Below are 27,723 nucleotides of genomic sequence, written 5' to 3'. Positions count from 1 at the left end.
GTCATCATCAGGTGTGTCGGTTTGCATAAATTTATTTTGAAAACGGCATATTTATTTATATATATAAAAATAACGTTTGCGTCACGCGCAACGATGGCAGTTTGCCAGGACTAGTCCATCTATTTTTTGAAAAGAGGAGGGGGGAGACGAAATTTGTTTTTATGTAAGCTGTCTGAAAGGCACTGTAAGCGTGAACAATCAATCAAGAACTGAAATGATTTATCAAATCTTTCCAATGATTGCTAAGATAGAATCCATCTTCTCGGTTGAAATTGTCTCTGTGTTTGTATATGTGGATAGCCTCATGAACGAATCTCTCATGGAAGCCAGATGGCTTACAAAGAACCTCCGTCTTGGAAAAGTCAATGGCATGTGAGCCTACTGAATTAGAACAATGATCTGCTACGGCCGAGGTGTTGGTCCTACCGTGTTTAAGGTCTGCTTTATGTTCACGAATGCGGTCCGAGATATGGCGTTTGGTTTCTCCAATGTAACTACTACCACAGAGGCAACTTAGTTTGTAGACACCAGGGTATTGTATGTCCGGAATCACATCTTTTACAGACGGAACCAGATCACGGATTTTATGTAATGTGTTGAAACGGACCTGGATCTTGTGTTTATTCAAGATTTTGGAGATCTTTTTTGTGATCCCAGCAATGTAGGGTAAAGTGATGGTTTTGAAAGGCTCCTCAAGAGGGTTCTTCTTCATGGTTTGAGTGATAGCTTTGCGGATTGTATAGTCGGAGTAACCATTAGCCCTAAGAGCTTGGTGTACGTGCTTGAGTTCACTGCTTATGTGTTCCTGGTCGGATATGCATTGGGCTCTATGATACAGAGTCTTGATGAGAGAATTCTTCTGTGATGGATGGTGGTGGGAATCCGGTTTCAGATAAGCATCCGTATGGGTAGCTTTCCTGTAGACAGAGTGGCTCATTGAACCATCAGGTCTCTTTTTAATTAGGACATCCAAAAAAGGTATCTTGCCATCTATTTCGACTTCCATGGTAAATCTGATGGCTGGGTGTATGGAATTGATGTGGTCGAAGAATTTGTCTAGAGCAGGCCGGCCATGTGGCCAGATGACAAAAGTGTCATCCACGTACCTCTTCCATAAGGTTGGGCGCAGAGTGGCAGTCTGGATGGCGTCAGTCTCAAATTTCTCCATGAAAATGTTAGCTATAACTGGAGAAAGGGGGGAGCCCATTGGGGTGCCCTCAGTTTGTTTGTAGAAAGTTCCATTCCAAGTGAAGTATGTATTGGTTAAACAGTGTCTCACCAGGGGGGGTACCTCAGTGTTTAGTCCTTGATGAACCAAGTCTTCAATGATTGCAATGGTGTCAGGTACAGGAACCTTGGTGAATAAGGAAACTACATCAAAACTGACAAGCAGGTCGTCTGGGGACAGGGAAATACCCTTGATTGTTGATACCAGGTGAGTAGAATTTTGTACCGCAGAGGTGGTCTTTCCAGTGAAAGGACGCAGGATTTCAGACAAAAAACGAGCTAGTTTGTAGGTGGGGGAGCTGATAGTAGAGACTATGGGACGAAGAGGTGTATCAACTTTATGTATTTTTGGTAAGCCGTATAATCTTGGTGGCCTGGCAGCAGAAGGTTTCAACGAAAACTGTTTAGATTGATCAATTAATGTGGTTGAATCAGAAATTATTTTGTTGGTTTGTGTGACGAGGCTGTTGGTGGGATCTCTTTTTATTTTTGTATAACTACCATCGTCGAGTAATTCTTTAATTTTGTTGTTGTATTCTATTTTATCCATGATAACAGTAGCATTGCCTTTGTCAGCTGAGAGAACTACAATATCATTCCTCTTTTTTAATTTATATAATTCAAAACGCTCATCTTTGCTGAGGTTGCTAGCTGGCATCTTAGCGTTTTTGAGGGTTGCAGCGATTTCAGATCTTGCTACGTCTGCAGCGATGTGACCCAGGCCCCTGAGAGCAACGTCTACTTGGGCAATTATATCATTAACTGGTATGTGTTTAGGTGTGACTGCAAAGTTTAGACCTTTAGCTAAAACGGATTTCAGACCATCGGAAATAGAACTGTTACTGCGATTAATTACGACTTTATTAACGTCTAACTTTTTGGTGTGTGGGTCCGGTCTTTTGTTTAAGAGGAGGTTAAATTTGGAAATCAGGTTTTCCTTACATTTGGTCGACATCGTAGCAGCTGAAGAGGCAGTCATATTGTCTACATGTTCCCAATCCGATGTGGACATTATTGCCGTCAATGATAAGTGTGATTTGTAGAGTGTCTTGTCTAACTGATCTAGTTCTGTGCGTATAAGTCTGATTTTTTCTGAGATAAGAGCTAAGCTAGTTTTGAAAAGAATTCGTTTCGCATTAGAAGAAGTTACAGTAGCAGAGGTGAGTGTAAATGCGATTGGTATTACCCCAGAGTCGCGGCATCTCTTCAGGAAGGTGAGAGACTCGATCAGCTGAGCTTTCTTATCCCGGAGTTTGTTTTATATATATTTTTATATATATTTTGTTATTTTGTTGTTTCTCTTCAACGTGACTTTACCGAAAAAACTAAGAATATGAATTACTGCAGTCACGAAAGCTTTAAATCAAAACCTCAATCCAGTTTGTATGTTACATTTCCATATTTAGTAAAACTTTTATAAACATCACAAAATATACAACCTCAATCCAGATTGTATGTTTCATTTCCATATTTAGTTAAACTTTTATAACATCACAAAATAAACAACGCCAATCCAGATTGTATGTTACATTTCCATATTTCGTAAAACTTTTATAACATCACAAAATATACAACCTCAATCCAGATTGTATGTTTCATTTCCATATTTAGTTAATCTTTTATAACATCACAAAATATTTAACCTCAATCCAGATTGTATGTTACATTTCCATATTTATTAAAACTTTTATAACATCACAAAATACACAACCACAATCCAGATTGTATGTTTCATTTACATATTTAGTAAAACTTTTATAACATCACAAAATATACAACCTCAATCCAGTTTGTATGTTACATTTCCATATTTAGTAAAACTTTTATAACATCACAACATATACAACCTCAATCCAGATTGTATGTTTCATTTCCATATTTAGTTAAACTTTTATAACATCACAAAATAAACAACGCCAATCCAGATTGTATGTTACATTTCCATATTTCGTAAAACTTTTATAACATCACAAAATATACAACCTCAATCCAGATTGTATGTTACATTTCCATTTTTAGTAAAACTTTTATAACATCACAAAATACACAACCCCAATCCAGATTGTACGTTACATTTCCATATTTATTAAAACTTTTATAAAATCACAAAATATACAACACCAATCCAGATTGTATGTTACATTTCCATATTTATTAAAACTTTTATAACATCACAAAATACACAACGCCAATCCAGATTGTATGTTTCATTTCCATATTTAGTAAAAATTTTATAACATCAGAAAATAAACAACGCCAATCTAGATTGTATGTTACATTTCCATATTTATTAAAACTTTTATAAAATCACAAAATATACAACACCAATCCAGATTGTATGTTACATTTCCATTTTTAGTAAAACTTTTATAACATCACAAAATACACAACCCCAATCCAGATTGTACGTTACATTTCCATATTTATTAAAACTTTTATAAAATCACAAAATATACAACACCAATCCAGATTGTATGTTACATTTTCATATTTAGTAAAACTTTTATAACATCACAAAATACACAACGCCAATCCAGATTGTATGTTACATTTCCACATTTAGTAAAACTATTATAAGATCACAAAATATACAACGTCAATCCAGATTGTATGTTACATTTCCATATTTAGTAAAACTTTTATAACATCACAAAATATTCAACCTCAATCCAGATTGTATGTTACATTTCCATATTTATTAAAACTTTTATAAAATCACAAAATATACAACACCAATCCAGATTGTATGTTACATTTCCATATTTATTAAAACTTTTATAACATCACAAAATACACAACGCCAATCCAGATTGTATGTTTCATTTCCATATTTATAAAAAAATTTATAACATCAGAAAATAAACAACGCCAATCCAGATTGTATGTTACATTTCCATATTTATTAATACTTTTATAAAATCACAAAATATACAACACCAATCCAGATTGTATGTTACATTTCCATAATTATTAAAACTTTTATAACATCACAAAATACACAACGCCAATCCAGATTGTATGTTTCATTTCCATATTTAGTAAAACTTTTATAACATCACAAAATATACAACCTCAATCCAGTTTGTATGTTACATTTCCATATTTAGTAAAACTTTTATAACATCACAAAATATACAACCTCAATCCAGATTGTATGTTTCATTTCCATATTTAGTTAAACTTTTATAACATCACAAAATAAACAACGCCAATCCAGATTGTATGTTACATTTCCATATTCAGTAAAACTTTTATAAAATCACAAAATATACAACACCAATCCAAATTGTATGTTACATTTCCATATTTATAAAAACTTTTATAACATCACAAAATACACAATGCCAATCCAGATTGTATGTTTCATTTCCATATTTAGTAAAACTTTTATAACATCACAAAATAAACAACGCTAATCCAGATTGTATGTTACATTTCCATATTTAGTAAAACTTTTATAACATCACAAAATACACAACCTCAATCCAGATTGTATGTTACATTTCCATATTTAGTAAAACTTTTATAACATCACAAAATATTCAACCTCAATCCAGATTGTATGTTACATTTCCATATTTATTAAAACTTTTATAAAATCACAAAATATACAACACCAATCCAGATTGTATGTTACATTTCCATATTTATTAAAACTTTTATAACATCACAAAATACACAACGCCAATCCAGATTGTATGTTTCATTTACATATTTAGTAAAACTTTTATAACATCACAAAATATACAACCTCAATCCAGTTTGTATGTTACATTTCCATATTTAGTAAAACTTTTATAACATCACAACATATACAACCTCAATCCAGATTGTATGTTTCATTTCCATATTTAGTTAAACTTTTATAACATCACAAAATAAACAACGCCAATCCAGATTGTATGTTACATTTCCATATTTCGTAAAACTTTTATAACATCACAAAATATACAACCTCAATCCAGATTGTATGTTACATTTCCATTTTTAGTAAAACTTTTATAACATCACAAAATACACAACCCCAATCCAGATTGTACGTTACATTTCCATATTTATTAAAACTTTTATAAAATCACAAAATATACAACACCAATCCAGATTGTATGTTACATTTTCATATTTAGTAAAACTTTTATAACATCACAAAATACACAACGCCAATCCAGATTGTATGTTACATTTCCACATTTAGTAAAACTATTATAAGATCACAAAATATACAACGTCAATCCAGATTGTATGTTACATTTCCATATTTTGTAAAACTTTTATAACATCACAAAATATTCAACCTCAATCCAGATTGTATGTTACATTTCCATATTTATTAAAACTTTTATAAAATCACAAAATATACAACACCAATCCAGATTGTATGTTACATTTCCATATTTATTAAAACTTTTATAAAATCACAAAATATACAACACCAATCCAGATTGTATGTTACATTTCCATATTTATTAAAACTTTTATAACATCACAAAATACACAACCACAATCCAGATTGTATGTTTCATTTACATATTTAGTAAAACTTTTATAACATCACAAAATATACAACCTCAATCCAGTTTGTATGTTACATTTCCATATTTAGTAAAACTTTTATAACATCACAACATATACAACCTCAATCCAGATTGTATGTTTCATTTCCATATTTAGTTAAACTTTTATAACATCAAAAAATAAACAACGCCAATCCAGATTGTATGTTACATTTCCATATTTCGTAAAACTTTTATAACATCACAAAATATACAACCTCAATCCAGATTGTATGTTACATTTCCATTTTTAGTAAAACTTTTATAACATCACAAAATACACAACCCCAATCCAGATTGCACGTTACATTTCCATATTTATTAAAACTTTTATAAAATCACAAAATATACAACACCAATCCAGATTGTATGTTACATTTTCATATTTAGTCAAACTTTTATAACATCACAAAATACACAACGCCAATCCAGATTGTATGTTACATTTCCACATTTAGTAAAACTATTATAAGATCACAAAATATACAACGTCAATCCAGATTGTATGTTACATTTCCATATTTAGTAAAACTTTTATAACATCACAAAATATTCAACCTCAATCCAGATTGTATGTTACATTTCCATATTTATTAAAACTTTTATAAAATCACAAAATATACAACACCAATCCAGATTGTATGTTACATTTCCATATTTATTAAAACTTTTATAACATCACAAAATACACAACGCCAATCCAGATTGTATGTTTCATTTCCATATTTATAAAAAAATTTATAACATCAGAAAATAAACAACGCCAATCCAGATTGTATGTTACATTTCCATATTTATTAAAACTTTTATAAAATCACAAAATATACAACACCAATCCAGATTGTATGTTACATTTCCATAATTATTAAAACTTTTATAACATCACAAAATACACAACGCCAATCCAGATTGTATCTTTCATTTCCATATTTAGTAAAACTTTTATAACATCACAAAATATACAACCTCAATCCAGTTTGTATGTTACATTTCCATATTTAGTAAAACTTTTATAACATCACAAAATATACAACCTCAATCCAGATTGTATGTTTCATTTCCATATTTAGTTAAACTTTTATAACATCACAAAATAAACAACGCCAATCCAGATTGTATGTTACATTTCCATATTTAGTAAAACTTTTATAAAATCACAAAATATACAACACCAATCCAAATTGTATGTTACATTTCCATATTTATAAAAACTTTTATAACATCACAAAATACACAATGCCAATCCAGACTGTATGTTTCATTTCCATATTTAGTAAAACTTTTATAACATCACAAAATAAACAACGCTAATCCAGATTGTATGTTACATTTCCATATTTAGTAAAACTTTTATAACATCACAAAATACACAACCTCAATCCAGATTGTATGTTACATTTCCATATTTAGTAAAACTTTTATAACATCACAAAATATTCAACCTCAATCCAGATTGTTTGTTACATTTCCATATTTATTAAAACTTTTATAAAATCACAAAATATACAACACCAATCCAGATTGTATGTTACATTTCCATATTTATTAAAACTTTTATAACATCACAAAATACACAACGCCAATCCAGATTGTATGTTTCATTTCCATATTTAGTAAAACTTTTATAACATCAGAAAATATACAACCTCAATCCAGTTTGTATGTTACATTTCCATATTTAGTAAAACTTTTATAAACATCACAAAATATACAACCTCAATCCAGATTGTATGTTTCATTTCCATATTTAGTTAAACTTTTATAACATCACAAAATAAACAACGCCAATCCAGATTGTATGTTACATTTCCATATTTCGTAAAACTTTTATAACATCACAAAATATACAACCTCAATCCAGATTGTATGTTTCATTTCCATATTTAGTTAATCTTTTATAACATCACAAAATATTTAACCTCAATCCAGATTGTATGTTACATTTCCATATTTATTAAAACTTTTATAACATCACAAAATACACAACCACAATCCAGATTGTATGTTTCATTTACATATTTAGTAAAACTTTTATAACATCACAAAATATACAACCTCAATCCAGTTTGTATGTTACATTTCCATATTTAGTAAAACTTTTATAACATCACAACATATACAACCTCAATCCAGATTGTATGTTTCATTTCCATATTTAGTTAAACTTTTATAACATCACAAAATAAACAACGCCAATCCAGATTGTATGTTACATTTCCATATTTCGTAAAACTTTTATAACATCACAAAATATACAACCTCAATCCAGATTGTATGTTACATTTCCATTTTTAGTAAAACTTTTATAACATCACAAAATACACAACCCCAATCCAGATTGTACGTTACATTTCCATATTTATTAAAACTTTTATAAAATCACAAAATATACAACACCAATCCAGATTGTATGTTACATTTCCATATTTATTAAAACTTTTATAACATCACAAAATACACAACGCCAATCCAGATTGTATGTTTCATTTCCATATTTAGTAAAAATTTTATAACATCAGAAAATAAACAACGCCAATCTAGATTGTATGTTACATTTCCATATTTATTAAAACTATTATAAGATCACAAAATATACAACGTCAATCCAGATTGTATGTTACATTTCCATATTTAGTAAAACTTTTATAACATCACAAAATATTCAACCTCAATCCAGATTGTATGTTACATTTCCATATTTATTAAAACTTTTATAACATCACAAAATATTCAACCTCAATCCAGATTGTATGTTACATTTCCATATTTATTAAAACTTTTATAAAATCACAAAATATACAACACCAATCCAGATTGTATGTTACATTTCCATATTTATTAAAACTTTTATAACATCACAAAATACACAACGCCAATCCAGATTGTATGTTTCATTTCCATATTTATAAAAAAATTTATAACATCAGAAAATAAACAACGCCAATCCAGATTGTATGTTACATTTCCATATTTATTAAAACTTTTATAAAATCACAAAATATACAACACCAATCCAGATTGTATGTTACATTTCCATAATTATTAAAACTTTTATAACATCACAAAATACACAACGCCAATCCAGATTGTATGTTTCATTTCCATATTTAGTAAAACTTTTATAACATCACAAAATATACAACCTCAATCCAGTTTGTATGTTACATTTCCATATTTAGTAAAACTTTTATAACATCACAAAATATACAACCTCAATCCAGATTGTATGTTTCATTTCCATATTTAGTTAAACTTTTATAACATCACAAAATAAACAACGCCAATCCAGATTGTATGTTACATTTCCATATTCAGTAAAACTTTTATAAAATCACAAAATATACAACACCAATCCAAATTGTATGTTACATTTCCATATTTATAAAAACTTTTATAACATCACAAAATACACAATGCCAATCCAGATTGTATGTTTCATTTCCATATTTAGTAAAACTTTTATAACATCACAAAATAAACAACGCTAATCCAGATTGTATGTTACATTTCCATATTTAGTAAAACTTTTATAACATCACAAAATACACAACCTCAATCCAGATTGTATGTTACATTTCCATATTTAGTAAAACTTTTATAACATCACAAAATATTCAACCTCAATCCAGATTGTTTGTTACATTTCCATATTTATTAAAACTTTTATAAAATCACAAAATATACAACACCAATCCAGATTGTATGTTACATTTCCATATTTATTAAAACTTTTATAACATCACAAAATACACAACGCCAATCCAGATTGTATGTTTCATTTCCATATTTAGTAAAACTTTTATAACATCAGAAAATATACAACCTCAATCCAGTTTGTATGTTACATTTCCATATTTAGTAAAACTTTTATAACATCACAAAATATACAACCTCAATCCAGATTGTATGTTTCATTTCCATATTTAGTTAAACTTTTATAACATCACAAAATAAACAACGCCAATCCAGATTGTATGTTACATTTCCATATTCAGTAAAACTTTTATAAAATCACAAAATATACAACACCAATCCAAATTGTATGTTACATTTCCATATTTATAAAAACTTTTATAACATCACAAAATACACAATGCCAATCCAGATTGTATGTTTCATTTCCATATTTAGTAAAACTTTTATAACATCACAAAATAAACAACGCTAATCCAGATTGTATGTTACATTTCCATATTTAGTCAAACTTTTATAACATCACAAAATACACAACCTCAATCCAGATTGTATGTTACATTTCCATATTTAGTAAAACTTTTATAACATCACAAAATATTCAACCTCAATCCAGATTGTATGTTACATTTCCATATTTATTAAAACTTTTATAAAATCACAAAATATACAACACCAATCCAGATTGTATGTTACATTTCCATATTTATTAAAACTTTTATAACATCACAAAATACACAACGCCAATCCAGATTGTATGTTTCATTTCCATATTTAGTAAAACTTTTATAACATCAGAAAATATACAACCTCAATCCAGTTTGTATGTTACATTTCCATATTTAGTAAAACTTTTATAAACATCACAAAATATACAACCTCAATCCAGATTGTATGTTTCATTTCCATATTTAGTTAAACTTTTATAACATCACAAAATAAACAACGCCAATCCAGATTGTATGTTACATTTCCATATTTCGTATAACTTTTATAACATCACAAAATATACAACCTCAATCCAGATTGTATGTTTCATTTCCATATTTAGTTAATCTTTTATAACATCACAAAATATTTAACCTCAATCCAGATTGTATGTTACATTTCCATATTTATTAAAACTTTTATAAAATCACAAAATATACAACACCAATCCAGATTGTATGTTACATTTCCATATTTATTAAAACTTTTATAACATCACAAAATACACAACCACAATCCAGATTGTATGTTTCATTTACATATTTTGTAAAACTTTTATAACATCACAAAATATACAACCTCAATCCAGTTTGTATGTTACATTTCCATATTTAGTAAAACTTTTATAACATCACAACATATACAACCTCAATCCAGATTGTATGTTTCATTTCCATATTTAGTTAAACTTTTATAACATCACAAAATAAACAACGCCAATCCAGATTGTATGTTACATTTCCATATTTCGTAAAACTTTTATAACATCACAAAATATACAACCTCAATCCAGATTGTATGTTACATTTCCATTTTTAGTAAAACTTTTATAACATCACAAAATACACAACCCCAATCCAGATTGTACGTTACATTTCCATATTTATTAAAACTTTTATAAAATCACAAAATATACAACACCAATCCAGATTGTATGTTACATTTCCATATTTATTAAAACTTTTATAACATCACAAAATACACAACGCCAATCCAGATTGTATGTTTCATTTCCATATTTAGTAAAAATTTTATAACATCAGAAAATAAACAACGCCAATCCAGATTGTATGTTACATTTCCATATTTATTAAAACTTTTATAAAATCACAAAATATACAACACCAATCCAGATTGTATGTTACATTTCCATTTTTAGTAAAACTTTTATAACATCACAAAATACACAACCCCAATCCAGATTGTACGTTACTTTTCCATATTTATTAAAACTTTTATAAAATCACAAAATATACAACACCAATCCAGATTGTATGTTACATTTTCATATTTAGTAAAACTTTTATAACATCACAAAATACACAACGCCAATCCAGATTGTATGTTACATTTCCACATTTAGTAAAACTATTATAAGATCACAAAATATACAACGTCAATCCAGATTGTATGTTACATTTCCATATTTAGTAAAACTTTTATAACATCACAAAATATTCAACCTCAATCCAGATTGTATGTTACATTTCCATATTTATTAAAACTTTTATAAAATCACAAAATATACAACACCAATCCAGATTGTATGTTACATTTCCATATTTATTAAAACTTTTATAACATCACAAAATACACAACGCCAATCCAGATTGTATGTTTCATTTCCATATTTATAAAAAAATTTATAACATCAGAAAATAAACAACGCCAATCCAGATTGTATGTTACATTTCCATATTTATTAAAACTTTTATAAAATCACAAAATATACAACACCAATCCAGATTGTATGTTACATTTCCATAATTATTAAAACTTTTATAACATCACAAAATACACAACGCCAATCCAGATTGAATGTTTCATTTCCATATTTAGTAAAACTTTTATAACATCACAAAATATACAACCTCAATCCAGTTTGTATGTTACATTTCCATATTTAGTAAAACTTTTATAACATCACAAAATATACAACCTCAATCCAGATTGTGTGTTTCATTTCCATATGTAGTTAAACTTTTATAACATCACAAAATAAACAACGCCAATCCAGATTGTATGTTACATTTCCATATTCAGTAAAACTTTTATAAAATCACAAAATATACAACACCAATCCAAATTGTATGTTACATTTCCATATTTATAAAAACTTTTATAACATCACAAAATACACAATGCCAATCCAGATTGTATGTTTCATTTCCATATTTAGTAAAACTTTTATAACATCACAAAATAAACAACGCTAATCCAGATTGTATGTTACATTTCCATATTTAGTAAAACTTTTATAACATCACAAAATACACAACCTCAATCCAGATTGTATGTTACATTTCCATATTTAGTAAAACTTTTATAACATCACAAAATATTCAACCTCAATCCAGATTGTATGTTACATTTCCATATTTATTAAAACTTTTATAAAATCACAAAATATACAACACCAATCCAGATTGTATGTTACATTTCCATATTTATTAAAACTTTTATAACATCACAAAATACACAACGCCAATCCAGATTGTATGTTTCATTTCCATATTTAGTAAAACTTTTATAACATCAGAAAATATACAACCTCAATCCAGTTTGTATGTTACATTTCCATATTTAGTAAAACTTTTATAAAAATCACAAAATATACAACCTCAATCCAGATTGTATGTTTCATTTCCATATTTAGTTAAACTTTTATAACATCACAAAATAAACAACGCCAATCCAGATTGTATGTTACATTTCCATATTTCGTAAAACTTTTATAACATCACAAAATATACAACCTCAATCCAGATTGTATGTTTCATTTCCATATTTAGTTAATCTTTTATAACATCACAAAATATTTAACCTCAATCCAGATTGTATGTTACATTTCCATATTTATTAAAACTTTTATAAAATCACAAAATATACAACACCAATCCAGATTGTATGTTACATTTCCATATTTATTAAAACTTTTATAACATCACAAAATACACAACCACAATCCAGATTGTTGTTTCATTTACATATTTAGTAAAACTTTTATAACATCACAAAATATACAACCTCAATCCAGTTTGTATGTTACATTTCCATATTTAGTCAAACTTTTATAACATCACAACATATACAACCTCAATCCAGATTGTATGTTTCATTTCCATATTTAGTTAAACTTTTATAACATCACAAAATAAACAACGCCAATCCAGATTGTATGTTACATTTCCATATTTAGTAAAACTTTTATAAAATCACAAAATATACAACACCAATCCAGATTGTATGTTACATTTCCATATTTATTAAAACTTTTATAACATCACAAAAAACACAATGCCAATCCAGATTGTATGTTTCATTTCCATATTTAGTAAAACTTTTATAACATCACAAAATACACAACCTCAATCCAGATTGTATGTTACATTTCCATATTTAGTAAAACTTTTATAACATCACAAAATATTCAACCTCAATCCAGATTGTATGTTACATTTCCATATTTATTAAAACTTTTATAAAATCACAAAATATACAACACCAATCCAGATTGTATGTTACATTTCCATATTTATTAAAACTTTTATAACATCACAAAATACACAACGCCAATCCAGATTGTATGTTTCATTTCCATATTTAGTAAAACTTTTATAACATCAGAAAATATACAACCTCAATCCAGTTTGTATGTTACATTTCCATATTTAGTAAAACTTTTATAAACATCACAAAATATACAACCTCAATCCAGATTGTATGTTTCATTTCCATATTTAGTTAAACTTTTATAACATCACAAAATAAACAACGCCAATCCAGATTGTATGTTACATTTCCATATTTCGTAAAACTTTTATAACATCACAAAATATACAACCTCAATCCAGATTGTACGTTACATTTCCATATTTATTAAAACTTTTATAAAATCACAAAATATACAACACCAATCCAGATTGTATGTTACATTTCCATATTTATTAAAACTTTTATAACATCACAAAATACACAACGCCAATCCAGATTGTATGTTTCATTTCCATATTTAGTAAAAATTTTATAACATCAGAAAATAAACAACGCCAATCCAGATTGTATGTTACATTTCCATATTTATTAAAACTTTTATAAAATCACAAAATATACAACACCAATCCAGATTGTATGTTACATTTCCATAATTATTAAAACTTTTATAACATCACAAAATACACAACGCCAATCCAGATTGTATGTTTCATTTCCATATTTAGTAAAACTTTTATAACATCACAAAATATACAACCTCAATCCAGTTTGTATGTTACATTTCCATATTTAGTAAAACTTTTATAACATCACAAAATATACAACCTCAATCCAGATTGTATGTTTCATTTCCAAATTTAGTTAAACTTTTATAACATCACAAAATAAACAACGCCAATCCAGATTGTATGTTACATTTCCATATTTATTAAAACTTTTATAACATCACAAAAAACACAATGCCAATCCAGATTGTATGTTTCATTTCCATATTTAGTAAAACTTTTATAACATCACAAAATAAACAACGCCAATCCAGATTGTATGTTACATTTCCATATTTAGTAAAACTTTTATAACATCACAAAATACACAACCTCAATCCAGATTGTATGTTACATTTCCATATTTAGTAAAACTTTAATAACATCACAAAATATTCAACCTCAATCCAGATTGTATGTTACATTTCCATATTTAGTAAAACTTTTATAACATCACAAAATATACATCAATCCAGATTGTATGTTACATTTTCATATTTAGTAAAACTTTTATAACATCACAAAATAAACAACGCCAATCCAGATTGTATGTTACATTTCCATATTTAGTAAAACTTTTATAAAATCACAAAATATACAACACCAATCCAGATTGTATGTTACATTTCCATATTTATTAAAACTTTTATAATATCACAAAATACACAATGCCAATCCAGATTGTATGTTTCATTTCCATATTTAGTAAAACTTTTATAACATCACAAAATAAACAACGCTAATCCAGATTGTATGTTACATTTCCATATTTAGTCAAACTTTTATAACATCACAAAATACACAACCTCAATCCAGATTGTATGTTACATTTCCATATTTAGTAAAACTTTTATAACATCACAAAATATTCAACCTCAATCCAGATTGTATGTTACATTTCCATATTTATTAAAACTTTTATAAAATCACAAAATATACAACACCAATCCAGATTGTATGTTACATTTCCATATTTATTAAAACTTTTATAACATCACAAAATACACAACGCCAATCCAGATTGTATGTTTCATTTCCATATTTAGTAAAACTTTTATAACATCAGAAAATATACAACCTCAATCCAGTTTGTATGTTACATTTCCATATTTAGTAAAACTTTTATAAACATCACAAAATATACAACCTCAATCCAGATTGTATGTTTCATTTCCATATTTAGTTAAACTTTTATAACATCACAAAATAAACAACGCCAATCCAGATTGTATGTTACATTTCCATATTTCGTAAAACTTTTATAACATCACAAAATATACAACCTCAATCCAGATTGTATGTTTCATTTCCATATTTAGTTAATCTTTTATAACATCACAAAATATTTAACCTCAATCCAGATTGTATGTTACATTTCCATATTTATTAAAACTTTTATAAAATCACAAAATATACAACACCAATCCAGATTGTATGTTACATTTCCATATTTATTAAAACTTTTATAACATCACAAAATACACAACCACAATCCAGATTGTATGTTTCATTTACATATTTAGTAAAACTTTTATAACATCACAAAATATACAACCTCAATCCAGTTTGTATGTTACATTTCCATATTTAGTAAAACTTTTATAACATCACAACATATACAACCTCAATCCAGATTGTATGTTTCATTTCCATATTTAGTTAAACTTTTATAACATCACAAAATAAACAACGCCAATCCAGATTGTATGTTACATTTCCATATTTCGTAAAACTTTTATAACATCACAAAATATACAACCTCAATCCAGATTGTATGTTACATTTCCATTTTTAGTAAAACTTTTATAACATCACAAAATACACAACCCCAATCCAGATTGTACGTTACATTTCCATATTTATTAAAACTTTTATAAAATCACAAAATATACAACACCAATCCAGATTGTATGTTACATTTCCATATTTATTAAAACTTTTATAACATCACAAAATACACAACGCCAATCCAGATTGTATGTTTCATTTCCATATTTAGTAAAAATTTTATAACATCAGAAAATAAACAACGCCAATCCAGATTGTATGTTACATTTCCATATTTATTAAAACTTTTATAAAATCACAAAATATACAACACCAATCCAGATTGTATGTTACATTTCCATAATTATTAAAACTTTTATAACATCACAAAATACACAACGCCAATCCAGATTGTATGTTTCATTTCCATATTTAGTAAAACTTTTATAACATCACAAAATATACAACCTCAATCCAGTTTGTATGTTACATTTCCATATTTAGTAAAACTTTTATAACATCACAAAATATACAACCTCAATCCAGATTGTATGTTTCATTTCCATATTTAGTTAAACTTTTATAACATCACAAAATAAACAACGCCAATCCAGATTGTATGTTACATTTCCATATTTAGTAAAACTTTTATAACATCACAAAATACACAACCTCAATCCAGATTGTATGTTACATTTCCATATTTAGTAAAACTTTAATAACATCACAAAATATTCAACCTCAATCCAGATTGTATGTTACATTTCCATATTTAGTAAAACTTTTATAACATCACAAAATATACATCAATCCAGATTGTATGTTACATTTTCATATTTAGTAAAACTTTTATAACATCACAAAATAAACAACGCCAATCCAGATTGTATGTTACATTTCCATATTTAGTAAAACTTTTATAAAATCACAAAATATACAACACCAATCCAGATTGTATGTTACATTTCCATATTTATTAAAACTTTTATAACATCACAAAATACACAATGCCAATCCAGATTGTATGTTTCATTTCCATATTTAGTAAAACTTTTATAACATCACAAAATAAACAACGCTAATCCAGATTGTATGTTACATTTCCATATTTAGTCAAACTTTTATAACATCACAAAATACACAACCTCAATCCAGATTGTATGTTACATTTCCATATTTAGTAAAACTTTTATAACATCACAAAATATTCAACCTCAATCCAGATTGTATGTTACATTTCCATATTTATTAAAACTTTTATAAAATCACAAAATATACAACACCAATCCAGATTGTATGTTACATTTCCATATTTATTAAAACTTTTATAACATCACAAAATACACAACGCCAATCCAGATTGTATGTTTCATTTCCATATTTAGTAAAACTTTTATAACATCAGAAAATATACAACCTCAATCCAGTTTGTATGTTACATTTCCATATTTAGTAAAACTTTTATAAACATCACAAAATATACAACCTCAATCCAGATTGTATGTTTCATTTCCATATTTAGTTAAACTTTTATAACATCACAAAATAAACAACGCCAATCCAGATTGTATGTTACATTTCCATATTTCGTAAAACTTTTATAACATCACAAAATAAACAACGCCAATCCAGATTGTATGTTACATTTCCATATTTATTAAAACTTTTATAACATCACAAAATACACAACCACAATCCAGATTGTATGTTTCATTTACATATTTAGTAAAACTTTTATAACATCACAAAATATACAACCTCAATCCAGTTTGTATGTTACATTTCCATATTTAGTAAAACTTTTATAACATCACAACATATACAACCTCAATCCAGATTGTATGTTTCATTTCCATATTTAGTTAAACTTTTATAACATCACAAAATAAACAACGCCAATCCAGATTGTATGTTACATTTCCATATTTCGTAAAACTTTTATAACATCACAAAATATACAACCTCAATCCAGATTGTATGTTACATTTCCATTTTTAGTAAAACTTTTATAACATCACAAAATACACAACCCCAATCCAGATTGTACGTTACATTTCCATATTTATTAAAACTTTTATAAAATCACAAAATATACAACACCAATCCAGATTGTATGTTACATTTCCATATTTATTAAAACTTTTATAACATCACAAAATACACAACGCCAATCCAGATTGTATGTTTCATTTCCATATTTAGTAAAAATTTTATAACATCAGAAAATAAACAACGCCAATCCAGATTGTATGTTACATTTCCATATTTATTAAAACTTTTATAAAATCACAAAATATACAACACCAATCCAGATTGTATGTTACATTTCCATAATTATTAAAACTTTTATAACATCACAAAATACACAACGCCAATCCAGATTGTATGTTTCATTTCCATATTTAGTAAAACTTTTATAAACATCACAAAATATACAACCTCAATCCAGATTGTATGTTTCATTTCCATATTTAGTTAAACTTTTATAACATCACAAAATAAACAACGCCAATCCAGATTGTATGTTACATTTCCATATTTCGTAAAACTTTTATAACATCACAAAATATACAACCTCAATCCAGATTGTATGTTTCATTTCCATATTTAGTTAATCTTTTATAACATCACAAAATATTTAACCTCAATCCAGATTGTATGTTACATTTCCATATTTATTAAAACTTTTATAAAATCACAAAATATACAACACCAATCCAGATTGTATGTTACATTTCCATATTTATTAAAACTTTTATAACATCACAAAATACACAACCACAATCCAGATTGTATGTTTCATTTACATATTTAGTAAAACTTTTATAACATCACAAAATATACAACCTCAATCCAGTTTGTATGTTACATTTCCATATTTAGTAAAACTTTTATAACATCACAACATATACAACCTCAATCCAGATTGTATGTTTCATTTCCATATTTAGTTAAACTTTTATAACATCACAAAATAAACAACGCCAATCCAGATTGTATGTTACATTTCCATATTTCGTAAAACTTTTATAACATCACAAAATATACAACCTCAATCCAGATTGTATGTTACATTTCCATTTTTAGTAAAACTTTTATAACATCACAAAATACACAACCCCAATCCAGATTGTACGTTACATTTCCATATTTATTAAAACTTTTATAAAATCACAAAATATACAACACCAATCCAGATTGTATGTTACATTTCCATATTTATTAAAACTTTTATAACATCACAAAATACACAACGCCAATCCAGATTGTATGTTTCATTTCCATATTTAGTAAAAATTTTATAACATCAGAAAATAAACAACGCCAATCCAGATTGTATGTTACATTTCCATATTTATTAAAACTTTTATAAAATCACAAAATATACAACACCAATCCAGATTGTATGTTACATTTCCATAATTATTAAAACTTTTATAACATCACAAAATACACAACGCCAATCCAGATTGTATGTTTCATTTCCATATTTAGTAAAACTTTTATAACATCACAAAATATACAACCTCAATCCAGTTTGTATGTTACATTTCCATATTTAGTAAAACTTTTATAACATCACAAAATATACAACCTCAATCCAGATTGTATGTTTCATTTCCATATTTAGTTAAACTTTTATAACATCACAAAATAAACAACGCCAATCCAGATTGTATGTTACATTTCCATATTTAGTAAAACTTTTATAACATCACAAAATACACAACCTCAATCCAGATTGTATGTTACATTTCCATATTTAGTAAAACTTTAATAACATCACAAAATATTCAACCTCAATCCAGATTGTATGTTACATTTCCATATTTAGTAAAACTTTTATAACATCACAAAATATACATCAATCCAGATTGTATGTTACATTTTCATATTTAGTAAAACTTTTATAACATCACAAAATAAACAACGCCAATCCAGATTGTATGTTACATTTCCATATTTAGTAAAACTTTTATAAAATCACAAAATATACAACACCAATCCAGATTGTATGTTACATTTCCATATTTATTAAAACTTTTATAACATCACAAAATACACAATGCCAATCCAGATTGTATGTTTCATTTCCATATTTAGTAAAACTTTTATAACATCACAAAATAAACAACGCTAATCCAGATTGTATGTTACATTTCCATATTTAGTCAAACTTTTATAACATCACAAAATACACAACCTCAATCCAGATTGTATGTTACATTTCCATATTTAGTAAAACTTTTATAACATCACAAAATATTCAACCTCAATCCAGATTGTATGTTACATTTCCATATTTATTAAAACTTTTATAAAATCACAAAATATACAACACCAATCCAGATTGTATGTTACATTTCCATATTTATTAAAACTTTTATAACATCACAAAATACACAACGCCAATCCAGATTGTATGTTTCATTTCCATATTTAGTAAAACTTTTATAACATCAGAAAATATACAACCTCAATCCAGTTTGTATGTTACATTTCCATATTTAGTAAAACTTTTATAAACATCACAAAATATACAACCTCAATCCAGATTGTATGTTTCATTTCCATATTTAGTTAAACTTTTATAACATCACAAAATAAACAACGCCAATCCAGATTGTATGTTACATTTCCATATTTCGTAAAACTTTTATAACATCACAAAATAAACAACGCCAATCCAGATTGTATGTTACATTTCCATATTTATTAAAACTTTTATAACATCACAAAATACACAACCACAATCCAGATTGTATGTTTCATTTACATATTTAGTAAAACTTTTATAACATCACAAAATATACAACCTCAATCCAGTTTGTATGTTACATTTCCATATTTAGTAAAACTTTTATAACATCACAACATATACAACCTCAATCCAGATTGTATGTTTCATTTCCATATTTAGTTAAACTTTTATAACATCACAAAATAAACAACGCCAATCCAGATTGTATGTTACATTTCCATATTTCGTAAAACTTTTATAACATCACAAAATATACAACCTCAATCCAGATTGTATGTTACATTTCCATTTTTAGTAAAACTTTTATAACATCACAAAATACACAACCCCAATCCAGATTGTACGTTACATTTCCATATTTATTAAAACTTTTATAAAATCACAAAATATACAACACCAATCCAGATTGTATGTTACATTTCCATATTTATTAAAACTTTTATAACATCACAAAATACACAACGCCAATCCAGATTGTATGTTTCATTTCCATATTTAGTAAAAATTTTATAACATCAGAAAATAAACAACGCCAATCCAGATTGTATGTTACATTTCCATATTTATTAAAACTTTTATAAAATCACAAAATATACAACACCAATCCAGATTGTATGTTACATTTCCATAATTATTAAAACTTTTATAACATCACAAAATACACAACGCCAATCCAGATTGTATGTTTCATTTCCATATTTAGTAAAACTTTTATAACATCACAAAATATACAACCTCAATCCAGTTTGTATGTTACATTTCCATATTTAGTAAAACTTTTATAACATCACAAAATATACAACCTCAATCCAGATTGTATGTTTCATTTCCATATTTAGTTAAACTTTTATAACATCACAAAATAAACAACGCCAATCCAGATTATATGTTACATTTCCATATTTAGTAAAACTTTTATAAAATCACAAAATATACAACACCAATCCAGATTGTATGTTACATTTCCATATTTATTAAAACTTTTATAACATCACAAAAAACACAATGCCAATCCATATTGTATGTTTCATTTCCATATTTAGTAAAACTTTTATAACATCACAAAATAAACAACGCCAATCCAGATTGTATGTTACATTTCCATATTTAGTAAAACTTTTATAACATCACAAAATACACAACCTCAATCCAGATTGTATGTTACATTTCCATATTTAGTAAAACTTTAATAACATCACAAAATATTCAACCTCAATCCAGATTGTATGTTACATTTCCATATTTTGTAAAACTTTTATAACATCACAAAATATACATCAATCCAGATTGTATGTTACATTTTCATATTTAGTAAAACTTTTATAACATCACAAAATAAACAACGCCAATCCAGATTGTATGTTACATTTCCATATTTATTAAAACTTTTATAAAATCACAAAATATACAACACCAATCCAGATTGTATGTTACATTTCCATATTTATTAAAACTTTTATAACATCACAAAATACACAACGCCAATCCAGATTGTATGTTTCATTTCCATATTTAGTAAAACTTTTATAACATCAGAAAATATACAACCTCAATCCAGTTTGTATGTTACATTTCCATATTTAGTAAAACTTTTATAAACATCACAAAATATACAACCTCAATCCAGATTGTATGTTTCATTTCCATATTTAGTTAAACTTTTATAACATCACAAAATAAACAACGCCAATCCAGATTGTATGTTACATTTCCATATTTCGTAAAACTTTTATAACATCACAAAATATACAACCTCAATCCAGATTGTATGTTTCATTTCCATATTTAGTTAATCTTTTATAACATCACAAAATATTTAACCTCAATCCAGATTGTATGTTACATTTCCATATTTATTAAAACTTTTATAAAATCACAAAATATACAACACCAATCCAGATTGTATGTTACATTTCCATATTTATTAAAACTTTCATAACATCACAAAATACACAACCACAATCCAGATTGTATGTTTCATTTACATATTTAGTAAAACTTTTATAACATCGCAAAATATACAACCTCAATCCAGTTTGTATGTTACATTTCCATATTTAGTAAAACTTTTATAACATCACAACATATACAACCTCAATCCAGATTGTATGTTTCATTTCCATATTTAGTTAAACTTTTATAACATCACAAAATAAACAACGCCAATCCAGATTGTATGTTACATTTCCATATTTCGTAAAACTTTTATAACATCACAAAATATACAACCTCAATCCAGATTGTATGTTACATTTCCATTTTTAGTAAAACTTTTATAACATCACAAAATACACAACCCCAATCCAGATTGTACGTTACATTTCCATATTTATTAAAACTTTTATAAAATCACAAAATATACAACACCAATCCAGATTGTATGTTACATTTCCATATTTATTAAAACTTTTATAACATCACAAAATACACAACGCCAATCCAGATTGTATGTTTCATTTCCATATTTAGTAAAAATTTTATAACATCAGAAAATAAACAACGCCAATCCAGATTGTATGTTACATTTCCATATTTATTAAAACTTTTATAAAATCACAAAATATACAACACCAATCCAGATTGTATGTTACATTTCCATAATTATTAAAACTTTTATAACATCACAAAATACACAACGCCAATCCAGATTGTATGTTTCATTTCCATATTTAGTAAAACTTTTATAACATCACAAAATATACAACCTCAATCCAGTTTGTATGTTACATTTCCATATTTAGTAAAACTTTTATAACATCACAAAATATACAACCTCAATCCAGATTGTATGTTTCATTTCCAAATTTAGTTAAACTTTTATAACATCACAAAATAAACAACGCCAATCCAGATTGTATGTTACATTTCCATATTTAGTAAAACTTTTATAAAATCACAAAATATACAACACCAATCCAGATTGTATGTTACATTTCCATATTTATTAAAACTTTTATAACATCACAAAAAACACAATGCCAATCCAGATTGTATGTTTCATTTCCATATTTAGTAAAACTTTTATAACATCACAAAATAAACAACGCCAATCCAGATTGTATGTTACATTTCCATATTTAGTAAAACTTCTATAACATCACAAAATACACAACCTCAATCCAGATTGTATGTTACATTTCCATATTTAGTAAAACTTTAATAACATCACAAAATATTCAACCTCAATCCAGATTGTATGTTACATTTCCATATTTAGTAAAACTTTTATAACATCACAAAATATACATCAATCCAGATTGTATGTTACATTTTCATATTTAGTAAAACTTTTATAACATCACAAAATAAACAACGCCAATCCAGATTGTATGTTACATTTCCATATTTAGTAAAACTTTTATAAAATCACAAAATATACAACACCAATCCAGATTGTATGTTACATTTCCATATTTATTAAAACTTTTATAACATCACAAAATACACAATGCCAATCCAGATTGTATGTTTCATTTCCATATTTAGTAAAACTTTTATAACATCACAAAATAAACAACGCTAATCCAGATTGTATGTTACATTTCCATATTTAGTAAAACTTTTATAACATCACAAAATACACAACCTCAATCCAGATTGTATGTTACATTTCCATATTTAGTAAAACTTTTATAACATCACAAAATATTCAACCTCAATCCAGATTGTATGTTACATTTCCATATTTATTAAAACTTTTATAAAATCACAAAATATACAACACCAATCCAGATTGTATGTTACATTTCCATATTTATTAAAACTTTTATAACATCACAAAATACACAACGCCAATCCAGATTGTATGTTTCATTTCCATATTTAGTAAAACTTTTATAACATCAGAAAATATACAACCTCAATCCAGTTTGTATGTTACATTTCCATATTTAGTAAAACTTTTATAAACATCACAAAATATACAACCTCAATCCAGATTGTATGTTTCATTTCCATATTTAGTTAAACTTTTATAACATCACAAAATAAACAACGCCAATCCAGATTGTATGTTACATTTCCATATTTCGTAAAACTTTTATAACATCACAAAATATACAACCTCAATCCAGATTGTATGTTTCATTTCCATATTTAGTTAATCTTTTATAACATCACAAAATATTTAACCTCAATCCAGATTGTATGTTACATTTCCATATTTATTAAAACTTTTATAAAATCACAAAATATACAACACCAATCCAGATTGTATGTTACATTTCCATATTTATTAAAACTTTTATAACATCACAAAATACACAACCACAATCCAGATTGTATGTTTCATTTACATATTTAGTAAAACTTTTATAACATCACAAAATATACAACCTCAATCCAGATTGTATGTTTCATTTCCATATTTAGTTAAACTTTTATAACATCACAAAATAAACAACGCCAATCCAGATTGTATGTTACATTTCCATATTTCGTAAAACTTTTATAACATCACAAAATATACAACCTCAATCCAGATTGTATGTTACATTTCCATTTTTAGTAAAACTTTTATAACATCACAAAATACACAACCCCAATCCAGATTGTACGTTACATTTCCATATTTATTAAAACTTTTATAAAATCACAAAATATACAACACCAATCCAGATTGTATGTTACATTTCCATATTTATTAAAACTTTTATAACATCACAAAATACACAACGCCAATCCAGATTGTATGTTTCATTTCCATATTTAGTAAAAATTTTATAACATCAGAAAATAAACAACGCCAATCCAGATTGTATGTTACATTTCCATATTTATTAAAACTTTTATAAAATCACAAAATATACAACACCAATCCAGATTGTATGTTACATTTCCATAATTATTAAAACTTTTATAACATCACAAAATACACAACGCCAATCCAGATTGTATGTTTCATTTCCATATTTAGTAAAACTTTTATAACATCACAAAATATACAACCTCAATCCAGTTTGTATGTTACATTTCCATATTTAGTAAAACTTTTATAACATCACAAAATATACAACCTCAATCCAGATTGTATGTTTCATTTCCATATTTAGTTAAACTTTTATAACATCACAAAATAAACAACGCCAATCCAGATTGTATGTTACATTTCCATATTTAGTAAAACTTTTATAAAATCACAAAATATACAACACCAATCCAGATTGTATGTTACATTTCCATATTTATTAAAACTTTTATAACATCACAAAAAACACAATGCCAATCCAGATTGTATGTTTCATTTCCATATTTAGTAAAACTTTTATAACATCACAAAATAAACAACGCCAATCCAGATTGTATGTTACATTTCCATATTTAGTAAAACTTTTATAACATCACAAAATACACAACCTCAATCCAGATTGTATGTTACATTTCCATATTTAGTAAAACTTTAATAACATCACAAAATATTTAACCTCAATCCAGATTGTATGTTACATTTCCATATTTTGTAAAACTTTTATAACATCACAAAATATTTAACCTCAATCCAGATTGTATGTTACATTTTCATATTTAGTAAAACTTTTATAACATCACAAAATAAACAACGCCAATCCAGATTGTATGTTACATTTCCATATTTAGTAAAACTTTTATAAAATCACAAAATATACAACACCAATCCAGATTGTATGTTACATTTCCATATTTATTAAAACTTTTATAACATCACAAAATACACAATGCCAATCCAGATTGTATGTTTCATTTCCATATTTAGTAAAACTTTTATAACATCACAAAATAAACAACGCCAATCCAGATTGTATGTTACATTTCCATATTTAGTAAAACTTTTATAACATCACAAAATACACAACCTCAATCCAGATTGTATGTTACATTTCCATATTTAGTAAAACTTTTATAACATCACAAAATATTCAACCTCAATCCAGATTGTATGTTACATTTCCATATTTATTAAAACTTTTATAAAATCACAAAATATACAACACCAATCCAGATTGTATGTTACATTTCCATATTTATTAAAACTTTTATAACATCACAAAATACACAACGCCAATCCAGATTGTATGTTTCATTTCCATATTTAGTAAAACTTTTATAACATCAGAAAATATACAACCTCAATCCAGTTTGTATGTTACATTTCCATATTTAGTAAAACTTTTATAAACATCACAAAATATACAACCTCAATCCAGATTGTATGTTTCATTTCCATATTTAGTTAAACTTTTATAACATCACAAAATAAACAACGCCAATCCAGATTGTATGTTACATTTCCATATTTCGTAAAACTTTTATAACATCACAAAATATACAACCTCAATCCAGATTGTATGTTTCATTTCCATATTTAGTTAATCTTTTATAACATCACAAAATATTTAACCTCAATCCAGATTGTATGTTACATTTCCATATTTATTAAAACTTTTATAAAATCACAAAATATACAACACCAATCCAGATTGTATGTTACATTTCCATATTTATTAAAACTTTCATAACATCACAAAATACACAACCACAATCCAGATTGTATGTTTCATTTACATATTTAGTAAAACTTTTATAACATCGCAAAATATACAACCTCAATCCAGTTTGTATGTTACATTTCCATATTTAGTAAAACTTTTATAACATCACAACATATACAACCTCAAGCCAGATTGTATGTTTCATTTCCATATTTAGTTAAACTTTTATAACATCACAAAATAAACAACGCCAATCCAGATTGTATGTTACATTTCCATATTTCGTA

The sequence above is a fragment of the Petromyzon marinus genome, unplaced genomic scaffold, assembly GCF_048934315.1.
Source record: "Petromyzon marinus isolate PM22_M1 ecotype Great Lakes invasive population unplaced genomic scaffold, UKy_Petmar_22M1.pri1.0 PM_G_Scaffold_45, whole genome shotgun sequence".
In the NCBI taxonomy this organism is placed as follows: Eukaryota; Metazoa; Chordata; class Hyperoartia; order Petromyzontiformes; family Petromyzontidae; genus Petromyzon; species Petromyzon marinus.
This window is presented reverse-complemented; position numbering follows the sequence as displayed.